The 5,795-nt window shown below is 38.8% G+C and overlaps 1 pseudogene; it reads right to left on the reverse strand.

The window, feature by feature from the left end:
- Positions 1 to 210: 210 nt before the first annotated feature.
- LOC119511645 lies at positions 211 to 2,486 on the reverse strand (annotated as a pseudogene).
- Positions 2,487 to 5,795: the final 3,309 nt, after the last annotated feature.

Genomic DNA, 5,795 nt, shown 5'->3' on the forward strand with positions numbered 1-5,795 from the left:
TGTCCCATGTTAAAAAAAAAATGAAAGAAAGAAAGAAAGAGAGAAAGAAAGAAGGAAAGAAGGAAGAAAGAAAGAAAGAAAGAAAGAAAGAAAGAAAGAGAGAAAGAAAGAAAGAAAGAAGAAAGTAAAACCAAATAAACTCAAATACTCTCCAACTCAAATGTGCATATGGAAACAATTCAATGATATCATGCCAATCTTGGAGGAAAGTCAGTAAGAGATTATGCTTAAAGAAGGGAGTGCAGGAGATGCTGTCCACTCAGCAATGTGTAAGTTTCCTGAAGAATTTGATCTGCTCATGTAGGGGAGAATGTATGGGTTATTTGCTAATTGGGGTACATCAAATTGATCTTCTTTTCAGTATACCAAACAGCATCTTATAAAGGCCTTGGTATTACTGCTTCCAACTGGTTTTGAGGGAACTAGACCTCCACAGCTTTTAATATGGTATATTGTTGAAGGATGGCTTAAGATTGATTGTGATGAAATGGCTTTCTATCATAAAGATATTGAAAGAAGATGACTCCAACTGACTACACATAAAATTTATTGTAAATTTTTGTTGGCTCTTGTCCAATGACAAAACATTAAGGAGGTAAACACCAGTAAGTGCCTGCCCCTTGGGAAGTTAGATCCATTCCATCTACACCATAGCTGTCATCATCCATAATCTTGGACAGACCAAGATCAGAGATTTTGATTTCTCCACATGCTGTTCCATCTACCAGAAGTATGTTCCCTGGTCTATGATAATAATGTATAATGGGAGATTTGATCTCACTGAGTTATCTTACTGCATTCACAGTCTGCCTTACAAAAGACTGAGCTTCTTTCTCTGACATTAATTTAGGTCACTTCAGCTAGAAATCCTGATCACTGCCTTCATGGTGTCCCAACACTGTATAAAATGGGTCTGTATCCTAGGAAAAATAATCATAGAGTTTAACTCTTCTGTGGTAATCCAGTTCTTTGTGTATTCTATACTCTGCATGGCATGTTTGTGGCAGTTTTCTCTTATCTCATCTCTCCAGCTTTTATTAATCTGATGGATCTTAAACAGCAGCATATCTTTGCTTAAAAATGTCAAAAGTCTTATATACTTCACTAAAGCAACCTCTACCAAATAGATGAAGTAATAAATATCTTTCATTTAATGTTGGGTGATCTTCAAACTGTGATATATCTTCATTGTTTAATTTTTGAATTCCCAAATGAGAAGATTTCTGATTTTTTCCAAACATTCAAGCTCTGCCTGGTTTTCTGTCTCTTCCTTTATGAGATGTCCTAGTCTAAGTTTGAAAATTTCCTCCTGTTCATGATATTCTGCCAAAGTCAACAGTTGTGGTTAAGTTTGGTCTAATAAAAGGATCATTTTCTGCTCCATTGACTGCTTTGTTTTACCTTTGTTTGGCTTCAGAATTGTTAGAGGGTGCCTGAGAATTATTAGCTGTGGGAGGTTCAAGTTTGGCTAGAAGTTTCCTTTGTCTTTCAATATCTTCCCTTTGCTGATTAACCCATTCTTGTTGCTTTGCAAGATTCTGAAATGCAAAGCCATCTGTCCATTGGTCAGTAAATGAAGCACCCTGTCTAACAGTTGTAAAGTGCCCAAGGCCTAATCTCTCTTGGATACTCTTCTCTCTGCTTGACAATTTTTCTTGTGCATTCTTTTCAATAAGAAATTTCTTGCCCATTGATATGCACTTGTTTAGTCACTATTTGTATTTTTCAAGTAATTTTGTTGTTCATCTATTTATTTGCCATCTGACATCATAGATAGCCCTAAGCAAATCATCTATACAATATACCTTCTTTTCCAGGTCTTGGTTTTTATGACTTTCTAAAGCTGCTAACTTCAGCATTATGAGATCAGTCTGAGTAATTTTAAAGGATAACTGCTTTGGTTCTACATACGGTGGTCCCCAAAAGCTAATGCAGTAGGAAAAGGACTACTGGTCAAACAGATGAGGAAGGAGTGGAATTGAATGTGAATTTTGAGGAGATTGAATTGCAGAAGGGATGCCTCTTACTGGACTTGAGCCACTCCCACCTTGGTATTCAAAAGTCACTAATTTTGTGCCCAAGTTCCCCAATACTTTTTCTCTGACTGTATCATTCTGGTTTTCTGATTTTTCCTTTCTTTCCCTGGATGATGCTGATGGTTTCTTCCTAGGAATCTCTAATTTCTTGTCATTTAAATAGCCCAGGCTTCCAAAACTATAATTAGAGCTTTCATTATTTGTTGAGGCTTTAGCTCTAAGGCTTCAATTGACTGTGCTCCTGCTTGCAGCTGCATAAATCTAGTGTCCAATCATTCTTGCCTTCCTGGATCCAGACTATGAAGCTCATCCATTGCACCTACCCTAGGTCTCCTGGGTTGCACCCTGTGATTCAGCAGGCTGTTGCATTGAGCCCAGGATTGCAGATATGGAGAGCTGCAACAAAAGTGGAGTCTCCTTCAAATTTCCACTGCTGCTTTGGAGACTCATAAAGCCACTTTCTTGGAAATGAACTCTCAACCTGTGACCACAGAGGCCACAACTGTACTTGCACTAGCCTCAGTCTTGGCAGGGGCCATGCTGAGGGCAAGAGAGAGAAGGAGGGCAGGGAGGGGAGAGTCAAGGGATGGGTGATGAAGCCAAGAAGAGGATGGTGGAGCAGGAAGAGGTGAAGGGAAGAGAGGGGATGGGAAGGGAAGAAATGGGAGTAGAAAGCAAATGGGCAGGTGCAATGGGGAAGAGGTAGAGGGAGGAAACAAAGGGGCATAGAGCATGTGCTTACCAGGGCTGGAGTCAGGGCTGGAGTGTGGGCAGCACTGGCAGAGGAGACTCTGTGGGCAGAACCTGCTGGCCTCTCAGCAGTGTGTCAGCCTCTGGCATCACCCAGGTGTCAGCAGACCATGGATGGCAGCTGAGGCAACCAGAGTGGGGTGACCTCTGCATCAGTTACAGGTAGTGGTGGCTGCAGCTGCAGCTCAGTTTTGACACTCCAAAAACCACACCTCATCCATACACAAATTTAGTAGTGCTAAAATCAGATGGTCTGAATATAAACGCATTGAGAGGCATAAATTTTCCAGTAAATGAAATATTTATGTTCCCTTGCAAAATTTATCCTTTGCTGGCACCAGGGTAACATGCAGGCCAAATCAGTTATAATGGATTAAATGCTATGGATGCATGAGACATTCTCAGAGCTGATGCTCTATCTCAGCTGGTGGGATCAGGCACCAGGCTCTTTGGAGTTTTCTCTGCTATAGGGAAACTCTCACTAGGAAATCCTCCATAGACCCACAGAATAGCCCCAATTTACAAACAAGACTAATGATTCAGTTAAAGGTTATCATAATTGTATTACTACATACTTTTCAAATGATTGGTTGCTGCAATCATTAATTCAATCAGACCTATGGTATTTTTACAGATTCAATAATTTATTCATTCAAGGGACAGAAGAGAAAATGGATCAAGGGTCACAGAAGGAAAGAGGTCAATGATAAGAAGGAGGTGGCTTACATCCAACATGCTATGTAAATGAAACTGGCAGAAGGCTGAAAGTTAAATTTCGGGGAATGAAGAAAGTTGCCCAATCAAATGGACTCAGAGTTGAAATTGTTGTTCTTTAGACAGATACATCAAACAAACAAACAAACAAACAAAAAAGAACATAGGAAGGAAAGAATGAGAGGTGAATATGAGGGGAAAGAATTTTCCAGACAGAGGGAAGGACAAGAAGCACAGGTATTTCTTGGCCTATAGTAGGAAAAGCAAGGAGACAAGTGTGGCTCTAGCTAAAGGAACAGAGGGAAAAAAGGAAATAATCCACAGATATGAACACTGAAAGAATTTTGGAATTTATACTAAATGAGCAGGAAATCTCAATGAATGGGAGTTATTTATGTTTTAGCCTTCATCACATTTGAAAAACTTCTGCCATTATTACTTCCATTTCTCATTACTGTTGCCCTTTTTCTTTCTCTCTCTCCCCTCCTTCAGGACCTACAATTACACATATTATTGGGCTGCTAGATGTCCCACAGCCAAATGATGCTTTGTTCATTTTCTTTTTCAGTCCCTTTTTTCCTGATTTGGAGTTTCTATTCCTATAACTTCCAGTTCCCTAATCTTTTCTTCTGCAGTGTTTAATCATTTCATCTTCTGTTACTCCTATCCAGTGTATTCTTCATCTCAGATATTGCAGTTTTCATCTCTAGAAGTTTGATTTGAGATTTTATTTTGTATCTTCCATGTCTCTACTTAACATGCTCAATCTTTCCTCTACTTTCTTTTAACATATGGAGTATAGATATACTACAGTTAAAATAGCAGCTTTTATGCCCAAGTCCACTAATTCTATCATCTGTGGTATTTCTGAGCCTATGTCCATTGATTCTTTTTTTCTCGTTATGAATTTTACTTTCCTGTTTCCTTGCCAGGTGCCAGATATTGTGGCTATTATCTTGCTGTGTGTTGGATATTTTTGTATTACTACATAGTCTTTTTTATGCCAAGGAATTCCAGTGCTACTGGGCCTTCCTTCTGTCTAGAAAATTCTTTTCCTTTGTATCTGTCTTCTGTTCCTTCATTCTTTCCTTTGACATTGCTGTCTCAAAACAGCAATTCCAACTCTGGGTCCATTTGATTGGACAACTCTCTGCATCTCCCAAATTTAACTTTCAGCCTTCCTGTCTGTTTCATTTACATAGTGTGGTGAATGTAAGCCACCTCCGTTTTATCTTTGACCTCTTCCCTTCTGTGACCCTCAATCCACTGTTCTTATTCTGTCCTTTGAATGAATAAATGCTTTGGTCAATAACAAATCATAAATCTGATAGAATTAATGATTGAAGCAATCACATGAACAATATATAATATGGTTATGATAGCTTAAACCAAAAGCTTTAACATAATCACTAGACTTCTTTGTAAATTGGGCTGTTCTGAAAGAGTCCTGTAGAGGGTTTCCCAGTTGGAGTTTCCCTAACATGTCTAACAACCTTGGAAGTCACTGAAGTGTTTATATCAGGATTCTTAAACTAAAATGCTTGTAAGAGCTAAGCAGGAAACACAAAATTGTAAGGAGAGGATCAAGTATAGGAGAAAAGGGCTCTAAGAAAACAAAATCACTGAGGGGGCATCCAAATGATGCTACTTGATTTCATTTTATTTCAGCCCATTGACAACACCAGTGTTGTTGATCAATTTCCCAACAAAGTTGAAAATCTGAATTTTTATGTTATCTCCCAATTTTAAAATATTAGTAATTTTAAAACATGTTAGTCATTTAAAAATATGATGAAGCCAAATAAAAGGTATCAGCATGTGAATCTGGCCTTTGGATTGCAGATTAGCAATCTCTGGTTTAAAGGAGAGGTAAATTTTATAATTCATTTGTTTCAGAACTTACAGGTCAGTGGCATGATGGAAGTTTGATGTGGCATGATGCAGTCCCTCATGCTCCACAGAAGTATATCCAGCAATTGTTGTAGCTCAGTCTCATTGAAATACCCCATCTTCTGCCCCCAACCCTAAATATTTTAATAAGCCATTTTTGCAAGCCAAATAATACAGGATGTTTAAACCTGTGACTCTTGCTGTTCCTCATTAGACATGCCTGGGTGGCTTTTAGAAACACCAATTGCCTGCCCCACCCCAGGTCAATTAAATTAGAATCAAGGGGAATCCCTTTTGAGATCCTAAACATTCATGTACACTCCACCTGAGAAAAGGCTAGTGGTGGGCCACTTGATGGGGAAAGGTTGAGTCTTTCTAGTTAGATGGCCCATGATGTAAAATCTT

The sequence above is a fragment of the Choloepus didactylus genome, chromosome 16 (assembly GCF_015220235.1).
Source record: "Choloepus didactylus isolate mChoDid1 chromosome 16, mChoDid1.pri, whole genome shotgun sequence".
NCBI lineage: Eukaryota > Metazoa > Chordata > Mammalia > Pilosa > Megalonychidae > Choloepus > Choloepus didactylus.